The sequence below is a fragment of the Diabrotica undecimpunctata genome, chromosome 3 (assembly GCF_040954645.1).
Source record: "Diabrotica undecimpunctata isolate CICGRU chromosome 3, icDiaUnde3, whole genome shotgun sequence".
NCBI lineage: Eukaryota > Metazoa > Arthropoda > Insecta > Coleoptera > Chrysomelidae > Diabrotica > Diabrotica undecimpunctata.
Genome location: NC_092805.1, coordinates 152474195 through 152491021, shown reverse-complemented (window position 1 = coordinate 152491021; position 16827 = coordinate 152474195). Strand labels below are relative to the sequence as shown.

General features: G+C 34.7%; 1 protein-coding gene across 2 annotated transcripts in view; it reads left to right on the top strand.

Annotated features, from left to right (window-relative positions):
- Gld (Glucose dehydrogenase) overlaps positions 1-16827 on the top strand; it is a 149578-nt gene that overhangs the window by 61886 nt on the left and 70865 nt on the right. The window contains exon 2 of one of the 2 annotated variants that reach the window (XM_072527193.1): positions 10920-10960. The exons of the other annotated variant lie outside the window; for it this stretch is intronic. The gene's annotated coding sequence lies outside the window, so the exon portion shown is untranslated. The remainder of the gene's footprint in view (positions 1-10919; positions 10961-16827) is intronic. 2 annotated transcript variants of the gene reach the window in all.

Sequence of the window (16827 nt, the reverse complement as noted above, 5' to 3'; positions counted from 1 at the left end):
CATAAAAGAGTCACGATTTGACTTTTAGCAATATGTTGCTTCAAGTAAATATATCGGTGTCTCGTCTTTGTAAATTTAAATCATCGTGTGGCTGAATCAATCAATAACTTTCAAAAATTAGATAATAATCGTCACAAAAGAAAATTATAACAGACTGGTTATCTTTTGTATAGTGCAGAGGGAAAAAATATAACCAAACTGAAGGTTATTATAAAAGCAATATATAAAAAACGGTTTTATGAATTACCAATATTATAACGTTAATAACAAAGTGCGATCAAATCAAAATGATTTGTTGATACTACTGCTCAACTGTTCAAACAGTCAAGTAGGTGTCACTGTTACCTTCAAATAAGTTTGTTCTGTATTCTCTTGTATACGCATGTTTTATTGACTATAATAAAGCATTCGATAAAGTACGATACAACCAATTAATGAATGTCCTGAAATCAAATAAGATTGACTACAACGACCTCAGAATCAAATATCAAATTTATACTATAAACAGCAAAAGTACGTGTTAACGAACAGCTGTCAGAAGAAATTGAAATTAGACGTGCAGTGAGACAGGGATGCGTATTGTCGCCAATTCTTTTTATTGCCTACTCCGAAAAGATCCTGAAAAACGCTCTTGAGGGTGAAACAGCTGGAATAAAGGTAAATGGAGTTCCCATTAACAACATTAGATATGCGGACGACACTGCGATCTTAGCCGAAAATATTGAAGATCTTCAGAGACTGGTGAACAGAATAGCGGAGTATGGAAAAGAGTACGGTCTAACAATGAACGTCAAGAAGACGAAATTTATGAGAATATCGAAAACTCAAAGAAATAACAAGAATCTTCTAATAAACGAAACCAACATCGAACAAGTGGACAAATATGCATATCTGGGAACAATGATTAACTCCACAAATGATTACATTTAGGAGATCAAAATCAGAATAGAAAAGGGTAGAGAAAATTTCAACAAAATTAGAAGAGTGCTATGTATAAGGGATTTAAAATTGGAACTATGAGTTAGGTTGGCGAGGTGCTATATTTTTTCGATTTTGTTTTATGGAATGGAATCTTGGACCTTGAATCCGTCATCAATGAAAAAACTGGAATCATTCGAGCTCTGGGTGTATAGAAGAATTCTGAAAATATCGTGGACAGAACACGTCACAAACAAAGAGGTTCTGAGAAGGACGAATAAAGAAATAGAAATTTTAAATACAATTAAAACAAGAAAATTGGAATATCTCGGACATATTACACGTGGAGAGAAATACACCTTGCTCCAACTGATTATGCAGGGAAAGATCCAAGGAAAAAGTAGCATAGAGAGGCGTAGAATGTCATGGCTGCGCAACCTGAGAGATTGGTATGGATGAACATTAAATGAACTTTTCAGAGCAGCCGTCTCAAAAGTCCGAATAGCTATGATGATTGCCGACCTCTGACAATTAGATGGCACTTGAAGAAGAAAAATGATACTCTTATTTTCTAGTATTTAGGACACGATTTCCCTACAAAGACATAAATAAGGGAACTTGGATATCTTCCGATAATGAAACGATTAACCCAATAGATTATATATTCATTGAAGCAAGCAACTGTTCCAATCTTTTAGATTTTAGACCTTTCAGAGTAAACATAGACAGTGATCACTAGGATTACTGCTGAAAGCCATCCTCAGAGCTATGCTACGCATGGCCATGCTACTTCTGAGGATGGCTTTGTAAGGCCATAGCACTCAGCTGGGAAATAAATTTTAAACACTTCAAAAATAATTTTCTTTTCCATTGTTGAGCAGAAGTACGAAATACGTAGTGCAGTGTTTTAAAAAGTTTACAAACGCGGCAAATGAACTAGATTTTTGTAAAACAGAAAAAAACGTATGTTGGTAACTAAAAACCCTCAACATGTTAAACAGAGAATCCTTTGTGCTATAGTTGAAACAAGTATACCTCTGAGCAAGTCAAAACATTGTCATTATCAAAACCCTTGCTGTTTGTGACATACGTGGCAGTTAGATAAGTGCTTAGCCTTTCCGCCCGATGGCGCCACTATCCCAAGAGAAATCTACTATCGCGCAATACGTTCCTAGCAATAATTCCTAGCATTCGAAACGACGGCGAAATAGGTCGGTCTAGTCATCAACGAAGATGTAATTAAGTTCATGTTGGTGACTAAGGATTCTATAGCAAATGAGGAAAGGAAAACAGCTTTTGGAAGTCATATCTTTGACGTGTCGACAGCTGCACATACCTTGGCTCACTACCGACTACTACCAATAAAACAAGCGAAGAAATTAAAAGACGAATAAACCTTACAAAGGCGGACTATTGACTACAAAAACAATTCCATTCAAGAAATATCCAAAAAAAACTAAAATTATTATATACAAAACACTGCTGAGGCCGGTTGTCACATACGGGGCGGAAACATGGACTTTAACGCAGAAGGATGAAAGTTTTCTGAGAATATTTGAGCGTAAGATACTCCGCAAAATATTTGGAGCTCTAAACGATCAAAGACAGTGGCGCAAAAGATTTAATTTCGAATTATACCAACTCTTTAATGTACCAGATGTCGTTATGTTCATTAAAACACAGCTACTTAGATGGGCCGGACACACAATACGAATGCCGCGAACATGATTGCTAAAAAGCTAACAACAGGAATAGCTATAAGAAGAAGAAGCAGAGGCCTACAGCGAATTAGGTGGTTAGATGACGTTAAGACCGACTTAGGGATACTAAAGATCAGAAGAAACCGAACATAATGGCGGCTAGTCTTAGAGCAGGCCAGGATCCACAGAGGATTATCGAGCCAAAGATGATGATAAGCTGAACGTAAATGGTCATAGACAACGACGTACGTTTGTTTAATGGGCTCTGAAGCAGTTGGGAACTGACCCACGATTTTTATCAAAAATTGTCTTCAGCGATGGGGCCCATTTTTTGATTAATATTTCAGTCAACAAACAACATTGTCGAAATGGACGATAACAATCCAGATGAGATCCAAGAGCGTCCATTGCATCCCGTGAAAGTCAATGGTTGGTGTGGATTTTGGACTGATGGCGTCATTGTCTTATATTTATTTAAGAACAACGTCTTTCAGGCAATCGTCCTCAATAACGTGCGCTATATATACAGATAAAAAGCGTTTAATTATAGATCCTATAGTCTATACAAAATCTCTTTGACAGTAAAGTTTATCGATCTAAAAAAATAGTAGAATTTTTAACAACTAATTCAAATAAAGCTTGACAACTCAATGTGCTTTTTTTGTACTACTAGCAACCCTTTCTTTTCCAATGAATACAGTTTATCCCATTTCAGATTACAGCGTCAACAGTGCTCTGGTCAAAATCTAGCTGAAACTTTCAAACCTTCTGTTCAGACATATTTAAACTAATTCGCGTTGGTCGGATCCCAGTAGTTCTTGATTAGACTGCGTAAGTCTGGTATCTCTAGTTAAAATTTAATGATTTAATTGATATAAGCCGCATAAACATGAATAACGATAATCCCACTAATGTAACGAGCAAAATGAACTAAAATTTTTTCAGTCAACAACTTCCAGTCATTTCTAATTGGTATCAGTATTTATTTATAATTACATAAATATTAATAAGCAATATATAAAACGAGGTTATTAAAATAATCAATGCTACCGAATAGTAATAATTGGTCCCGCTTACTTCCATGATTTTAAGTAGATTGTATGCATTCCATATTCGTATTATAATCTACATTATTGTAAACATTTTGCTTAATTTCTATGTTTAAACTAAAATAATGGGTATTCGTAAATAATTACTGGAAATTTTCTTGCCGGAAATGAGATGCTCTTTATACATTTGGTTGTTACCTTTTCGAGAATTACAAAATTAGAAATTATGACCTAAAGGTACACTAATCTACTACTAGAAATCAGCTAACCAAGTTAAAAATATAAATTACTTAAGTAAATATATACGGTATTAAACTGTAGTATAGTTTCAAAATCGTAGACAACGAATTTCAAGAAATTGTGATGAAGTTACTGCGTTATTCTTAGACTTTCAGTGAAGTACACAAAATTTTTCTAAGACTAACGCTAGATGTATTGAAGAATTTTAACAAATTATGCTTACCATTATTCTCTTCCTATAATCTCTTCCTACAAGCTTCTTATGTGTACTAGTATTCTCTTCCTGTGCACCAGCATTCTCTTCCCTTATAACGCCAAGAAATTTTTAAACAAATATGTGAAATCGACCATAAGGCCACTGAAAAAGTTAGACATCGGATTACATGGACTAATAAAAAGGCAAAATTTGCATACAGTATCCTCAAATAAAATAAAATAATCAAATTTATCAAAATAAGATTTACTAGATGTGTAAGAAGTAAAATGATTGGATCAGTTACTGTAATAAACTTTGGCATGACGTCAGATCCAAAAAATCTGTTTTTTTTTGTGGTATCGTCAAAAGCATTATCAAGGTCCTACACATGTAGGACCTTGCAGTGTATCTGTCACTCTAGTTAGCGAAAAGGCATTGTCAATGAACCCATACAGTAAAAATATTTAGTCTATTATGTCTATTATGTTTAGAATTTGTTTTATATGAATCGATATTACAGCAATATAAATCCACAAAATGTATTTATTTACTCTTACTCTTTACGGCAGTTTCGGAACATGCTTTCAAACAGTTAGAGTGGGACATCAAAGGAATAAATATCGACAGCAAAATGTACGTTCGATTTAAGGACGACATAATTCTAATAACAAATAACTTAAAAGAGATTGGAACTAAGTAAGATCTCGCCAGTAAGGAAATTGGTTTGAACATAAAATGTGAAAAGACGCAATAGATGATAGATCTGGTACCAAGCAAAAATCCAAAAGTCGACTGCAACAAAATAGCATTAATTCACAAATACAAATACTTAGGTCGTGAAATTCACATTTCGAGGAAAAATCAAACCGTTGAACTGCAAAGAAAATCACTTTAGCATGGGCCGTATATGAAGCTCTATCAGACACCCTCAAGAGCATCATGCCAAATTATTTGAAAGAGAAGACGTTCGATCGATGTGCGCTTCCAGTCATGACTTACGGCTTTGAAATACTTTCTTTTGCCCAGGCTACAGCAACCAAACTTGAGAAACCACAGCAATCAAACATAGAGTGAACAAAGAAGAATGAAATGGCCGTTACTTGGACTGACTCAGAAACAGGGTTATAAACGAAGAAATAAGGAGAAGGACAGGCGTCACAATGTCATAGAGCGCATAGCATGCTTAACGTGGAACTAGGGAAGCCATGTAGCCAGAGTGAATACCGCTCAATGGACCCAAAAATTACAGTGTGAAGATCAAGAGCAGATAGAGCAGACAAAAGAGACAGACGATGGATAGACGACGTCAAAATATTTGCTGGGAATTGGCTGCAGAAATCTCAAGACCGACAAAATTTAGAAGAAGAAATTTAATGGATACAGAAACCTAAAATATGACGATGATAGATGCACCAGTTGTGCTATAAATATTAATAGAAGGTATTTAACTAAAAAAATTCAAACTACTTGTTTTATTAAATAAAAATTTGCATAATTTATTACTTATATAATATAAAACTTTAAAATAGCCACCATTTGCATGAATGCAGCATCAAAGTCTATAAGGCCATTCATCGATTTCTATACGAATAAAATCTAGAGGAAAATTGTCCACAGCTTCTACCAGCGCTTGCTTCTGTAACTCCAGATTATGATGAGGTCTTGTATAGATCATGCCTTCTAAAACTGATCACAATTTTTAGTCAAGTGGAGTAAGGTTTGGACTTGCTGATGGCCGATGGTCACTAATAATAAAGATTGGGTTTGAGGTTTGAATTTGAGAACATAATTTTTAAGCCACTTTTAAGCGAGTAGTTTTGACCTTATCTGCAGGTGGAAAGGTCTATTTTGCAACACAATGTAGTTTGGAACCCCCACTACATTTATTAAAATGTCCCGCAGATAATTTCTAGTAGCTGCTTTAATGCCCTTTTCACAAGAACTTAAAGAAGTCATGCTATCTCTGGACACTCCTCACCAAACCATGACTGCTTACGGCAGGATAATGACCTATGTTCGATCCTCGTCACCAAACTGTATCGTTTTGCTTATTACAAGTTTCCTCCATAGAAGAACTTTGTTCATCTGTAAAGATGACTTGCTTGTAACGTATTTTACAGTAAAATGATAACAGGAGTCTTGATTTCTGTTCCTATTTTGTTCTAATACAACGGTAAGGTGTTATCCTGTTTGTCGTTTGAAAGCCTTAACTCCCAAATTGTGTTTAAAAGTGCGACTTATGGTTAATAGCTACTTTAAATTATAATGGAATGCAAATATAAACGGTATAACCAGATTATCGTTTTAGAAATTCTTTAAATTTTTGCAGTTATATTGTAGTAATAAAATTATATATTCTAATAAAAATATAAAAATTTCAAGTCGTTAAAACAAATAGCTATAAATGAACAAGCCTTTGTGTAATGGAAAATATATTTGTTATGTTAAAAGTATAAATAGGATTCGTGTGACCGTTACGCTACTATTATTGAAATTAATTGACTGAAACAGTATTGTTTTGGTTTTTACATTATTAAACTACATCCCAATTTTCACTTTTAATTACATTTTACTCTGGGAAATCGGTGGCAATTGGAAATTTAAACTAGTTAATTTATGAATTTTACTATACAGGGTCACACAATGTACTATGGGGTTACAAGTAAACATAACGGAAGGAATAGATCTACTGGCAGCATAGTTTTAAATCCAGTATTCTATAGAATGCTCTAATATCACTGGTCATCTTCCTCCAAATTATAATTGGACTTTTTTTTACATTTGTTTTTTATGAACTTTTTTGTTTAGTTTGGCTTTTCACTTCGCTACGAATGATTATGTTAATAGTTAACAGTTAAATCCATTCTTTCATATGAAAATTCATAGGGAAGTACAATGAATGTCTATCTGGGAGCATTTTCGGTAAAATGAAAAACAAAGTTACATATTCAATAACTATCTAACTATAGTTCAAAAAGTAATTTGGTAACATCTGAACTCTAGAAGGTGTACACACGTGCTTTAATAAAGTTTGTAGAGTGTTATGGTGAGTAAGGATATTCAAAAAGAGCAATTTTGGGTAAAAAACAGGTTTATTTGACATGTCAAATGATTTTTATGAAATTTGAAAAACATTTTACGAAAAAAAAAATATAAAACCAAACAGCAGAGATAAAAAGACGAGTTAGACTGGCATGGGCGGCATTTGGCAAACTAAGCTACATTCTTAAAAACAAAACAGCATCTTAAGACCAAAGTTTACAATCAATGCGTACTCCCTGTTCTCACTTATGGTTCCCAAACGTGGACATTTACAAAAACGTGGACAAAATCATAAAAACCCAAAGAGCAATGGAAAGACAAATGTTGGACATAAGATTAATGGATAAAAAGAGAAACGAGTGGATAAGAGAAAAAACAAAATCAGGGATGTTAGACAAGAAGTTGCAAAATTGAAATTGAGATTTGCAGGACACAATATAAAACAAAAAGAAGAGCGATGCAACAAAATTCTTATAAGTTGGAGACCGTGGGAATATAAACAAAGCAGACGAAGGCCCCAAATGAGATGGGCAGATGATATCAAGGAGCACGTAGGCTCTAGGTGGATGACTATAGCGACAGACAGAGAAGAATGGAAAAGGATTGGGGAGGTCTATGTCCAAAGATGGACCGAAGAAGGCTAATTAGATAGATAGATAGATAGATAGATAGATAGATAGATAGATAGATAGAAACATATAAAGAATTAAAATTTTTGTGTATTCTTGGTAACTCTAAGCCAAAACGATAAAAAACTGAAAGATTTTTTAAACCTAGACCCAAATTTAACAACAACCCAGAATTAGTAAAATCAAAACAAAAAAAAAAACAAGTTGTTTATTGTTTTCAGCTTCCTGTGTACGTACAATGTAAACTGCACTGTCAACTTTATTTCGATATTTTCTATCCGATCTAAATAATTTATACACCAAGCGATCAATGAGGCATTATTTAGAGACAGTTATTATTTGCGGTAACTACGAGAGTATCGATTAATTAAATAATTCATTAAAAATCAAGGTCAATGCCAATGGGTAATAAAGCACTTTTATTATTTACTGGTTCAAATAACCGGTTCAAAATTGCATATTATTGTACATATATATCGTATGAATCAATACTAAACAATTAAAACAATTTAAATTTTATATGCAAACTATTCTACTACAAAATATCGATGCAAGAGACAAAACAAATCAAGTTATGTTATACTGTTTATGATGTTTAATTACTTACCATATAAAAATATCAACTAAAATGTAGTAAACATTAATAAATTAAAGAATAATTGTGTAATTGTAAATTTAATCTAGTAAAACAAATGTCCACAGATAGAAAAACCTAGATTTTTCTATGCTGGCGGCTCAAATTTTTGTTTTTTTTTTCGTTTGGTCTTTTTCAGAAACTTCTAAAAACTGTCGACCACTAGTTATTCTGCTGCGTTTAATCTTGATTCTTAAGGTCCAGATCCAGGTAAAATAAATCTCGTATTTATAGGTAATAACTGAAGGAAATCTTAACATACAAGTGTGGAAATATAGACCAATAACTTACTGTTTATTATACAAAGTGATGTAACTTAATAACTATTAATCACATTATCACATATTAACACATTAGTGAATGTTTATATTTTGAGAACGATTTCCGAAGTAGAAAGGTTTATCCCATTTAAATAGTAATTACTTTAAAATGCCACAAGAAAACAGCTCCAGAACTTGCTAAGGAAGTCCTAAGGAACACTAGTATATTACATTCAGTTAATCTGCTATTTCGAAATCCAAATTGTGGGTCTACTAGCTGTTTTTCAAGTGAAGCTTTAAGATAGTCACATACAAAACATTCAAAAATTTTTTTCTTATATATTACACTATTACACTAATTATACTAATGGGCCTGTAATTAGTCGCCAATGAATTATCCCCCGTTTTCAAAATAGGTGTTAAAAAACTGTTTTTTCGGCATTCTGGATGTTCACCCTTATTAAAGGATAGTTAAAGTATGTAAAAAAGAGGTCTGAATAATATAAAATAACAATTCTTGAGGAAGCTGGAAGGAAAATCATCAGGAACAGGACCCTTATTTTCACATCCAGTTCTAATAATTTTATATAAATATCAGATATAGTTATGTTGAAACCAGCCAATTTAGTAAGACTAGGTAAAGTTGAGTCACTGGGTGTGTCACATATTTGAGTAGAATAGACCGTAGAAAACTATTCTGCAAAAAGATTTACAATATCTGGTTCTTGACTGGATTGAACACCACAATACCCCAATGCAGCGGACAAGAAGGCTTTTTCCCTCTGTGACTTCACAAACGACCAACATTTTTTTTCTCAACTATTAGGTTTTTCAACTCTGGGGAGAACCAAGAAGGGAATCCACGTTTCGAATTCTTTTTTGGGGGAATAAATAATTCTATAATATTCATTTGATTTAGCGGTTTTCTCAAAAATAAATTATCCCAACACAACTGTGACAAAAAATAAGTTATTTTCACATTGTCAGCCGACTTAAAGTCCCTATAGAAACCATCACTAACCAAACCACTATTATTGGAGCATCTTATTGTAATCTTCATCTCAAATTTCAGAGGTGGGTGGTACATACTCCAGGTGGGTGGTGCTTGCAAGCAAGAAAGCAATTTGATTAAACCCAGCCTGTGAGAAATGTTCACTCCTAAGAATTACGTTCGGGTGTAACAATTTATTGGAGCGAGGTGTGTTAACTCGAGTAAAAAGAGGAATCACTCCACCGCGCTCCAATGCTCCAGACCATCCCTTTCCCCCCTATAGCACTCTGATGCGCGATAGGGGCACAACTATCAGCCAAATGCTCTTCATGTGGAGATTCTGGGTAATAGAACCCCAACATGGTTTCCTAACCGAATTCAAAACTCCTGTTATCTTATTCACATATTCCTGTTATCTTAATGTGGCTTATCCGCGAACTAAAATTGCTTACTTGGGCCTCAAGTCTCCGCTCTGAGCTAGGCTCAGTTTGGCGACTTCGTGCTTAAGGGATTAAGCCCTACATGCCCGAGTTTTTAGTGGTTTTTGTTAATATTTTTTTTGTGGCTTACGTCGGTTTTTGTTAGTAGTTTTTTGATTTTTTTGGTGGCCGAAGCCGTTTTCTGTTGCTTTTGGATTTTTTTTTGTAGGATGCCTGAAACATAAAATCAGAATTAGTGCATATTAATATAATAAATTATCTACATAAAATTAATTGGGTCCACGCTGTACGTTGCGATTTTCCACGAGGGTTATGAGCTACGAACTATCTTCATTGTGCGTTGTTGTTGTTTTTTGAAGTATTTTCTCTCTGGTGTTTTGTTTTCTCTTTGGTGTGATTGTTGATTTTCTCTCTAGTATTATGATTTTATTCTAATATTTGTTGTTTGGGTCTTTTGTACTTTCATCTGTGGAAGGCGTCGTACCTCAATATCTTTCGCAATATGTGGCTGGGGTGGTTCTCTATCTCCGCGAACTTTGTCCTAGCTTTTTCTTCTATTGTGTCAGTTACTCTGATTTTCTGTAGTTCTCTAAAGAGGAATCTTTCTGTTACATATCTCAGTACGTTGACTGATCCTCTTAGGCTGTTTTTATGTGCCGTTTGTATTTTCTTTTTTTAAAGTATCGCATATGTGTCTCCATATTTTGGACTTTTTACCAATATACAACTATAAAAATATTTTACATTTTACATTATTATGCTTTCTTTCTAATGCCTTTTTATATTCTCTACGACACTTACAACGCATTTTTATTTTTAGGACTTAAAATCGCATTTTGAGGAATATTACATTTAATCACGGTAAGCACTCTTTTTTTTACATAACTTTACCTAATTATAACTAAAAATCATTTTAGCTTTGTGTCTAATAATTTAGATATCAATTATGTTAAAGTGACATATGAAGGACGTTTGATATCGATGATACGTGTTTTAAATTTATTACTTACGGAATTCATTTTATTGATTTTTGTACCGAAGTATATAAAAGCATCCACACTTTAAACCTTTAGTTGCTTACTTTGATATTGACTTTATTTTTAGTTGTTCTGTTTACATTGATAAACTATTGGTCTTCGTATATTCACAGTCCTCTTTCATATACCTCAAAATCAATAATAATAATATACTTAAGAAATACTAACAGTTGGTTAGATCACAAAATTGTGTTCATTAATCTAGAAAACACCAAGCACGTATGTTTTACTTGTAACATGCAGAACGGTATGGTCCACTGCAAAAAGTCTTACGTATAGATCTCTCTTCAGTTTTGACCCCCTGAAGGAAGGGTAGTGACAGTTGTAATATCGTGTTTGGTCCGTCTCCATAAATTTCTCTTTCAGGTCATTTTTATAACATCATGCACAGGTCTTTTGCAACTTCCTGTGATCTGGTCACTCCATCTCGTTGGCGATCTTCCTCATGATCTTCGGGCATCTACCTTCCCTTTGATGATAAGTCTCTCCATACTGTCTATGTCTGACCTCATGACATGTCTCATGAAATATTTTAATTGTTGTAGTTGGATTTTGCCAAAAAGCATCTTATAGATTATTAGTTCTTTCAAAATATAATTATTTGTTTTACGGTCGACCCATGTAATTTGCAATATTCTTCTCCAGCTTATCATATGTTAGCTGGAAATATTTATCGGTTGATCAATCTCATTGTTAAGGTTTTTGATATATTGGGTGTTTCCATATTTTAATTATCTTTCCCATAGCTATCTTGGCTAGATCACATCAACGTTTTATGTCCTTCTGGGGCGTCCTAGAGCTGATTTGCCATCAATGATTGAAGTTACAAGAATGGGTTGACAACAACAAATGGGAAATTTTGGTTATATGTGGATGATTATTGTGTTGCCTATCCTCTATAATGTTTTTTTTTTCGCTATATTAAATTCCAGACCAAACTTTTACTTTCGTTTTCAACTAGCCATGTCATATCAATTAGGTCGCTTAGGTTGTTGGCAAGGAGGGCTATATCATCGGCAAAATGTAGATTCTTTATTTTTCGATCACTTATTGAGATATCTTTTTCCCATGCTTTAAGCTCTCTCCTCATAATAGGTTCTCCGTAGATATTAAATAGTTATCGAGACAGTATACATCCTTACCTGACACGGACACATGGAATTAATGATACTTGAGTGGCCTAATGCCAGACCCATCTATGGTAGCCGATCAGCACTTGTGTTTATTCGAGGCAATATGACGTCCTTTTTCGGCAAGAAATCGCGCGTCCCCATATTGCTCGTTAAACTATGGACTTTCTCCAAGAAGCTTAGTTTAATGTTTTGCCGTGGCCGCTCCGTCCTCCGGATTTAAATCCTATCGAACATTTATGGGATATGATGGGACGGAGATTGTCCACTTTGCACTATTCTTTACCCACTCTGGCACAGTTAATACATAAAGTTCAAGTTGCTTGGAACGAGGTGCCACAAGTAGACATCGATCATCTCATTTTATCAATGCCTAGACATATACAGGAGTGTATTCAGCTACGGGGTCGCCAAACCCATTATTAATTTATTTTATTACTTAATATCGTTCTGAAGCTATTTTATTGTGGCATTTTAAATTAATTACCATTTAAATGGGAATAAGCCACAATTAAAGGTTAAAATACGTTTATTGACGTTTCAATTTCCACTTCGGAAATCGTTCTCAAAATACAAACATTAGTAAATTTACTAATGTTTGTATTTTGAGAACGATTTCCGAAGTAGAAATTGAAACGTCAATTAACGTATTTTAACCTTTAATTGTGGCTTAATTCCATTTAAATAGTAATTATTTTATTACTTGTTAATAAAAATTATTGACAACGTTATCGCTTCATTCTTAATGTAAATCTTTCTGGGTGTAACACTTCTAATGTCACTGAGTATATTTTTTGTATTGTTCTGCTATACTCCCAAATTTAGTTCCATTGGATTTATATTTAACCAATATTGATATAATTTCCGTATGCTTTCTTGTTTTAAACGTTTTTAAAACATCTTAAATTTCGATAAAATCTCATACATACTCTTACCTGTAAGACTTTTAAGATTCTAAGACCGTATCCTGCTTGTTCTAACATGTAAGACCCTTTTTTCTGAAATAATCATTCGAATCAATAATCGTAAAATACAATTAATAGTACTCCGTATTTGCTTAAATTTTTCTTACACATCACAAATCTGATATTGTCACCTCGGCGGAACAAATAAGGGTCTAACCACCTTCTGATATCCCCGGGTGCTCTGTAGAGGGCTTCGGAGTAAACGTCGGGAGCTCCTTTACTTAAGTCCATTTTCAGGTTATGGACGTAAATATTTCTGTGTCTTGCCTTGAAAAAGGCAAGATATTTCTTACATGATAATTTCTTCGTCTAAATAAAACACCAAGTTAAGTTGAAACAATTCTCAGCCACAGAGTATGGAAAATAAATGCAGGAAGCAGAGGCCCGAGAGCACTAAGCTCTAGGAGAGCCCGTGAAGGACTGACTTGCTGACCTGAAAATCGCCAATATTTAAATGCGCTGTTCGAGCGATAAATAGGGATTTCCAGGTCAAGAGCCAATTGGAAAATTCGAGGCGGGGCGATGCGCATCGAAGTGCGTACTAGTCCACAGACTATGGCATTCGATGACATCCCCCCTCCTCTGGAGACTCTGCGGCTGGGAAAAATATTTATTGAATAAAAATACAATAAAAGATACATGTGAAAATACACAAGAAAATATGCATAAAAATATAAGTAAAATTGTTCATAAAATATTCAAAATAATTCACACAACTTACGGGGGGAGGTCGGTGGTGATGACGGCATCTCAAGCTCCCACAGGTCCATCCTCGGTCGGCGTGCCAACTCCTCCAACGGGTTCGTCTTCTTCCCGGTCGTCCGGATCCCATCTGCCATATCCAACGGGGTTTCGTAGGGTACCAGTGTGCCGAAGCCTACGTGGTCGTCCAACCACTTTCGATAGGGGGCGATGACTGGGTCTACTCCGGGACTTCCATCGGCATCTGGGGGTTCTAACTTCGAATAAGCCTGGCTCGTCAAAGGTGTCTGCACGTCGAAGGCATCAGGTCTGCAGAAGGTCTCGATGTCGGAGTGTTAGATTATTGCTTTCTAACACTACGTGGTTCTCCCCATTCTTGTCTTGACTTCAACCCATGTTGAAGTCAATGATGTGTTGCCTTCTGTGAATTCGAGCTGGGTCGTGGATTCGGATTTTAACCACGTTGTCGGGCGCCATGTCACCTCGCCGGAACAAATAAGGGTCTAACCACCTTCTGATATCCCCGGGTGCTCTGTAGAGGGCTTCGGAGTAAACGTCGGGACCTCCTTTACTTAAGTCCATTTTCAGGTTATGGACGTAAATATTTCGGTGTCTTGCCTTGAAAAAGGCAAGATATTTCTTACATGACAATTTCTTCGTCGAAATAAAACACCAAGTTAAGTTGAAACAATTCTCAGCCACAGAGTATGGAAAATAAATGCAGGAAGCAGAGGCCCGAGAGCACTAAGCTCTCGGAGAGCCCGTGAAGGACTGACTTGCTGACCTGAAAATCGCCAATATTTAAATGCGCTGTTCGAGCTATAAATAGGGATTTCCAGGTCAAGAGCCAATTGGAAAATTCGAGGCGGGGCGATGCGCATCGAAATGCGTACTAGTCCACAGACTATGGCATTCGATGACAATATAAGGACTGTCCTGTTAGCTACTGTACTGTAGCCCACTAGGAACCAAGTACGTTATATGTAAAATATATATACATCATACATAAACAAAGCAATATGGCAACATGAAGACTTTAAAATAATTTGTGAACACTAGTTTGTTTACTAAAATTACAGTTTTGATGATAACTTTTAAAATATTATTGATGCTCAACTAACAGATGTTTATCGCCACAAAATAGTTATAATAAATCCCGATTACAATTTGAAAGAATAATTACTGAAGCAGAACAAATAATATTAATAATAATAATTTGTTAAAAACAAAACGGTAGAAAGTAAATCAATCACCTCTAATTAGCCATTTTATGCGGTGAAACCACTATGTTTCATATATATTAAGAAGTCCTAATCTTTTGACTATAATCTATCTTTATGCATGAGAGAGTAATAATTAGGAATAATATACTTCTAAATATAAATTTGCAGTATATCTTGTGTAGAAAATATTTAAATTTCAATGTTATATTTACTAGACTGTTTACAGAAGATTTTTAAACTGTAACATTAACAATCCCTGTACTAACAGAGCTATTTAATAGATGTCTCCATAATAGCAAGATCCCTAAAGACTGAAACGAGAGTCTAGTAATACTCTTACACAAAAAAGGGGACAAATGTGATCAACAGAATTATAGACCTATATCGTTGCTCAGTCAAGCAACGATATACAAATTATTTATGAGAATTATTAACAACCGGTTAACCTACAAAATGGACAATTACCAACCGGTTAAACAGGCTGGCTTCCGCAAAGGATATAGTACATCAGACCATCTGCTGACAATGAGAACATTGATAGAGAAGGCAAATGAATACCAACTACCCGTATTTCTTTCCTTCGTCGACTATGAAAAGGCGTTTGATAGTACCGAGATGTGGGCCATAGAACAAGCTATTAATAATTGTAGAATAGATTCGAGATATAGGCAACTAATACATAATATATATGAAAATGCAACTATGATAGTACAACTAGACGAAAATACAAATCCCATCCCCATTAAGAGAGGAGTGAGACAAGGAGACGTAATATCACCAAAGCTTTTCAACCTAGCCCTAGAAGACGTCTTCAAAACTACACAAGTTAAACCACCTCAGATTCGCTGACGACATAGTGATTATAGCGAGCACATTCGACGAACTGCAAATTATGATGGGGGAACTAGCAGCCAGCTCCCAATACATCGTCCTAAAAATGAATATGAAAAAAACAAAAATCATGACAAACACAGATGACCCAAGACGTATAACTATAAATGGCAGTGAGGTAGAACAAATCCAGAAATATATCTACCTAGGCCAAATCCTGAGACTTGACAAAGAGAACCAAAGAGCGGAAATTACTAAAAGAGCAAGACTAGCATGGGCAGGATTTGGAAAACTTAGTTGGATACTTAAGAACCGCAAAATACCCCAATACTTGAGGAGCAAAGAGCAATGTTAGGTATACGACTGTCAGATAAAAAGAGGAACGACTGGGTAAGATCCAAAACAAAAGTCGAGGACATAGCAATAAAAATTGCCAAACTTAAAAAGTAAACGACCAAGAGGACGTAGATAAATCCAAAATCTGTACACCTATATCAGTAAAATGAAAAACTTTATTAGTGCATAGAATATACCTTTAATCTGAAAATCCTAAATCAAATCTTATTAAAAATAATAATTAAAGACCTACGATATGTAAACAAACATTTTAACATAATTATTCATCATTGACTAGTCTGAACAAAGCATATTTTCTCGTTTGAAATTATAAACGCAAAACATTAAGTGTTTATAGGAACTTATAGAGGTTTTTGTGATACACAGAATGAGAAAAAAATACTACACTCTTTTATTATGGTTTTGAATAGCTTTCAACTATTGATATTTCTTTTTTCTCCGACATATGTATTTATTCTATAATATGTTTCCTCCCATTTGTAA